Here is a 6095-nt window from a genome sequence, read left to right on the forward strand (position 1 = left end):
ACCTGAACACATTTACAAAGGCTTTGTTCTGTGAAATCATTTGAACACACTAACAAAGACTGTGTTCTCTGAGATAACTTGAACAGACTACAGAATATTGTGTTATGTGAGATTACCTCGACACACTAGCAAAGTCTTTGTCATGTGAGATTACTTGAACACACTAACAAAGACATTGTTCTGTTAGATCAAAAACTGTTGTCTGTGAGATAAATTGAACCCACTAACACAAATCGTGTTATGTGAGATTACCTGAACACACTAACAAATACTTCATTCTGTGAGATTACCTGAACACACTAACAAAGACTGTGTTCTGTGGGATTACTTGAACACATTTACAAAGACTTCGTTCTGTGAGATTACCTGAACACACTACCAAAGATTGTGTTGTGTGAAATAACTTGAATATACTAGCAAAGACTTTATTGTGTGAAATAACTAGAACACCCAAACAAAGGCTTTGTTCTGTGATATTACTTGAACACGCTAACAAAGACTTTTTCTGTGAGATAAATAATACACACTAACAAAGACTGTGTTCTGTGGGATTACTTGAAACCACTAACAAAGACTGTGTTCTGTGGGATTACTTGAACACACTAACAAAGACAGTGTTCTGTGGGATAACTTGAACCAACTAACAAAGACTGTGTTCTGTGGGTTTACTTGAAAACACTAACAAAGACTTCGTTCTGTGAATTTAGCTGAACAATCTACCAAAGATTTTGTTCTTTGAGATTACTTGAACACACTTACAAAGACTGTGTTCTGTGGGATTACTTGAACACACTTACAAAGGCTTTTTTCATTGAGATTACTTGAATACACTTACAAAGACTTTGTTCTGTGAGATTATTTGAACACTCTAACACAGACTTTGTTCTGTGATAACAAAAACTGTGGTCTGTGAGATAACTTGAACCTACGAACAACATCTTTGTTCTTTGAGATAACTTGAACAGACTACCAAAGACTTTGTTATGTGAGATTACCTTAACACACTAACAAAGACTTTGTTCTGTGAGATAACTCGATCGCACTTGCAAAGACTGTGCTCTACGAGATTTCTTGAACTCACTAACACAAACTGTGTTATGTGGGATCACTTTAACACACACACAAAGACTGTTCTTTATTATTTTGTGGTATGATACGGTTTCAGCGTTATATCAAAAGCTGATATTATTAAGGACGAACATCTATGTACCTCCGTGTATAATATATGCATGCGGTGTGGATGCGTTATGTTTCTGTATTTATATCATTGCCAGTGCGCATATCTTGTGCATGATGATAGTTTCGTCTTTTCGCTTTGTTGCCAGCAAAAAGACGCCAAGCAAAAACCGAAATAACAAAAGACGAAAATCCGCTAAAGCAAAATAATGAAGTCACGCCAAAGCGACAAATTAAACAACGAAAAATGAAAAACCGCCAAAGCGAAATAACAAAAAGACGCCAAACCGGTGTTATTTCGTTATTTACCTTTTGTGCTGTTTCGTCTTTGCGGGGTTTTTTTTGGCGTTTTTTTTTTTGTCTTTTCGTTATTTGGCGTTTAGCGTTTTGGCGTTATACCGTTTCTACGTGTCGGCGAGTTTTCGTACATTTGTATTACGATATGTCATATGTACAGATTTGATGATAAGTGTAAAATGCTGCGTATTCTGAATATAATGCCGAAGGCCCCCGCCACAGCATTCCACCCGGTCACATCCTGACAACGGGTTGACCAATTTTTTTTCTCATATCTTAAATGCTAAACATTTAACTGGGAATTACAACTAACCAAATTTAAATTATTTTAGTATGTCTCAGCCCGGGGACAGACCACATTGTCTCCTGACTCCTGACATTGGCGTACGTTCTGCAATATAGCCAAAGTGAGCTGGTGCCAAGGGAGGAGTTACGAGATATAACGACACTCAAGTATAAACAAGCACAGGCAAAGACAGGATGAGGAAAGGTAAGGTCCGAACTGCTTCAGCTGGCTGCGTCATATACTCCTATGTGCTATTTCTGTACAAATGAAAATACCTGGTATCGAAAGGAGGGATGGATAGCTGTTTGTCTGGTTCTATCCCTTGACCAGTCTGGTGTTTGTAGTACATTGTACATACATGTATCCTACATAGCTACCAGTACTCTTATTTAAAGGGTTCTACGCACCTGCGCCTCTGTTTCAAAACTGCTTTCGATAATTTTGATTTTCAATTTGTTGGCCCCTGGCATCACTGATGAGTCCTAGATGGACGAAACAGCTGTGTGGGACAGTGCGATTCATATTTGGCATACTGTGTCTATTAACCAAAGTTTAAAGGTTCAGTCTCCGGTATGTGTGTAACGTTCATCTCTCAGGAGGCAGTGTATTGGTGTCAATTATTTATACACTGTTACGTAACTATTGAAAAGCTACAAACTTACAAAATTATATCATGGCCACATTAAACAAAATTTCAAATGTACCAAGACAAAAGCCGAACCTGTCAAAACATTTCGGTATTCTGCCATACTTGTGAACCTAAAATTATATTCAACGGAAACCATCAAATATCCCCTTTTGTTTCTAGCTCAGAGGATAGTCAGAGGCCCAAATGTTTTCCGTCTTTAACCTATTTTGAACTGCACTAGGGAACTAACCATTAGCCTATTTACAATCATGAAGTAATTTCTGTCATACAAATCGAAAAATACATGCATACAATAATTAAAAACGAATATCTGGAAAATCATAAACTGAATATTAAAATGTTAAGAGGTAATATTCACCTAGTCAGTAGATGTGTTGTCCGCCACTCTGACATTCGTAACGCGATGAACACGGATTACATCCGTCACGGTTAGATATATTGATCTGCTAAACGATAAATATCTCATGGTAAACATTGTTTGGTCATGTGCAGTGTTACATAATTACCATTAGCTACAAAGTTTTTGTTATTTGTTTTTTTAAAGATCGTCATTTTGTGAAAAACGTGATGACGTTTACAAATAGAGTTGGATGTAACACTAAACCGGTTTCCTGTCGGGTTTAATTTCAATATTACTAGATTTGATCCGAAGTTATTGTTTATGGTATTCCGCTTCGCTGATTAATTGCGCAAACAAATAAAAAAATAGCGAAAAGTGTTAAATCATTGCGTTGTGGCATGTATGACTTAAACAAGAGCTTGGATGGTCATTAATGTCGGTCATTAGAGTGTCAGATATCTAAGTGCTATTTACCTATAAGATAATTGAATACGTCTGCATTTTTCTTCTGTGTACTTATATATCTCAAACTAAATGTAACACAGGCAATGACCCGGTGAAAATAGGCTTGCTTACCAAGAAGCATTAAAAAAACGAATTTAAATTCATTTTTTTCGCCGTATAATTTTATTGCCTGTCCATTGATATAAGCTGTCGAACTACTGTATGCACAGTCAATCATTCTTGTCTACCCATTTGTTCCATAAGAAGTCTTTCTTATTATTGATCGGTGAATTTGATTAAACTTTGTCAGATTCATCGTCCGAATATTTGAAAAGTAACATGACTTATTGTGTGCGGAATCACAAAAGTATATGTTCGGTAAGAAAAGGGACATGTCGTTAGACCTCAGGATATATGGAAACACATGCTGTTAGGTGTTATATAAGGGAGCAAATGACTATGCTGTTTGGAAACACATGGCCATGCAGGAAACAGGAAGAAGGTACGTAGACTTAAATCTGGTGGATAGAACAGATGGTCTATCTTTTGCTACAAAGACGCATGTACAATACTGCTGTTTTGGGATGAGGCATTGCCATTCGACCCTTTATTTGAACGGTTCTTATGTATAATCTTTTGACATGCTTCAGTACTTTGTCTCTGTAAAACTTGGCAGTGATAGGTTTTCCTTCCTTGCACGGCCATTGAACCACTGGTTCGTTAAAATTGAAAAAAAAAGACATGCAAGTTTTTTCTTGGCGCTCTTTAAACGTCATGCAATCACTGACTTGATTTCTCGACACCCGTTGTTTGCAATTAATGCGCCTCCGGGGTTTAAAGTAATAAGCCCAGGTCACGTCCTCTGTAAGAATTAAAGATAGCTTTCTTGAGTAGAAATTGCCGTACTTTTTCAATATATCTTAAGCACATTTCAAACATTTGGCCTTTTGTTCAAATGTCAGCAAATGCAGAAAACATCGGGCACAAAGCTTCTTAAATTCAAAGCATTTGGTCAGAACGTGATGTATGCTGCCTTCTGAAATGCCAACAATATTAGCTATCTCTGAAATAGTATAACGACCATCATCCTTAACTATTTCTTTCACAGCAGCAATGCTTTTCTTTGATGCTACAACAACTTGCCTGCCTGGCCGTGTGTCCACTTTGATGTGAACGTTACCATTCTAAATGTTGTTCACCCACCTGAAAACCGTTCTAAATGTGGTGGCAGAGGTGCCTTTATGATGCACAACTCTGCATGTATCTGTTCTGGCGGTATCTGTAAAGTAGATCGTTTTCCAATATAGGAGCATATACCAGATGTAGCTCCAACCTTCATTTTGCCACTAGTCACAAAACCTTACTATTCAAAAATGAATAACGTAATCAATTCTTGTCGGATGATGTCGAATGTTTTGCACGAGCTTTGCTCTTTAAATGCTTTTGCCGTCTGATCAGGCGCTGAACTATTTTATTCCGTAATGGAACATGTACGGGAGCTGTAGGGTGACAGAATTTATTTCATTTAGTCGTACGCGAGCAAATGGCCATGCTGTTGGGCATCCAGATGTACATGTACGGTAACACATTGTCATGTTGTTAGGCGCTATGGCATACGGAAACACATGGCCATACTTTTCAGCGACAGTCATGTATGTATGGATACACATGGCCATACTTTTCGGTGACAGTCATGTATGTATGGAAACACATGGCCATACTTTTCGGTGACAGTACATGTATGTATGGATACACATGGCCATGCTTTTAAAAGTCAAGGTATACCGTAACACTTGGTTCCATTGTTTGACGTCCAGATGTACAGAAAAACATGACTATTGGGTTTTGCGTTAGAATGCATTGAAACACGTGACTATGCTTTTGGGCGTTAAAGGTATTGAAATACATGACCAAGCTGTTTGGCGTCAGGATGTATGACACGCATGGCCATGCTCTTAAACGTCAGAATGTACGGAAATAAAATGCCATACTGTTTGACATTAGGATGTATGAAAACACAATACGATGTTATTTGTCGTTTTGGGTGTATGAAAACACGTAACTATGCTGTTTGACCATTTGATGTATGAAAACACGTGACTATGCTGTTTGACGTTAGGATGTATGGAAACACGTGACTACATTGTATGCTGCTTGGCGTTTGGATGTATGGAAACACGTGATTCTACTGTTAGGCGTTAGTTGGTATAAAACACGGGACTATGCTGTTTGATGTAAGGATGTATGGAAAAACATTACTATGCTGTTCGGCGTTAGAATGTATGGAAACACGTGACCATGCTGTTGGGCGTTTGGATGTATGGAAACACGTGATTAGGCTTTTGGGCATTTGGATGTATGGAAACACTTGACTATGCTCTTTGGCGTTAGGATGTATGAAAACATGTGATTATGCTGTTGGGAATTTGGATGTATAGAAACAAATATATGATGATATTTATCGTTTTGGTGTATGGAAACACGTGACCATGCTGTTTGGCGCTAGGACGATGGTAACATGTGACTATGCTGTTGAGCATTTGTATGTATGGAAACATATGACTATTCTGTTGGGCATTTGGATGTATGGAATCACGTGACTATGCTGTTGGGCATTTGGATGTAAGGAAACAGATAACTATGCTGTTTGGCATTATAATGTATGGAAAAACGTTATTATGCCGTTAGGCATTTGGTTGTATGGAAACATGTGACTTTGCTGTTGGGCATTAGGATGTATGGAAAGCCGTGACTATGCTGTTGGGTGTTTGGATGTATGGAAACACGTGATTATTCTGTTGGGCATTTGGATGTATGGAAACATGTGACTATGCTGTTGGGCATTAGGATGTTTGGAAACACGTGATTATGCTGTAGGGCATTTGGATGTATAAAAATATGTG

General features: G+C 38.0%; 1 long non-coding RNA gene across 1 annotated transcript in view; it reads right to left on the reverse strand.

The window, feature by feature from the left end:
- LOC110449547 overlaps window positions 1-2843 on the reverse strand; it is a 19239-nt gene extending 16396 nt beyond the window's left edge. Inside the window, exon 1 of the long non-coding RNA XR_002462858.1 lies at window positions 2767-2843. This is a non-coding gene — a long non-coding RNA (uncharacterized LOC110449547). The remainder of the gene's footprint in view (window positions 1-2766) is intronic.
- Between the last annotated feature and the right edge of the window lie 3252 nt (window positions 2844-6095).

The sequence above is a fragment of the Mizuhopecten yessoensis genome, unplaced genomic scaffold (genome assembly GCF_002113885.1).
Source record: "Mizuhopecten yessoensis strain PY_sf001 unplaced genomic scaffold, ASM211388v2 scaffold4631, whole genome shotgun sequence".
In the NCBI taxonomy this organism is placed as follows: domain Eukaryota; kingdom Metazoa; phylum Mollusca; class Bivalvia; order Pectinida; family Pectinidae; genus Mizuhopecten; species Mizuhopecten yessoensis.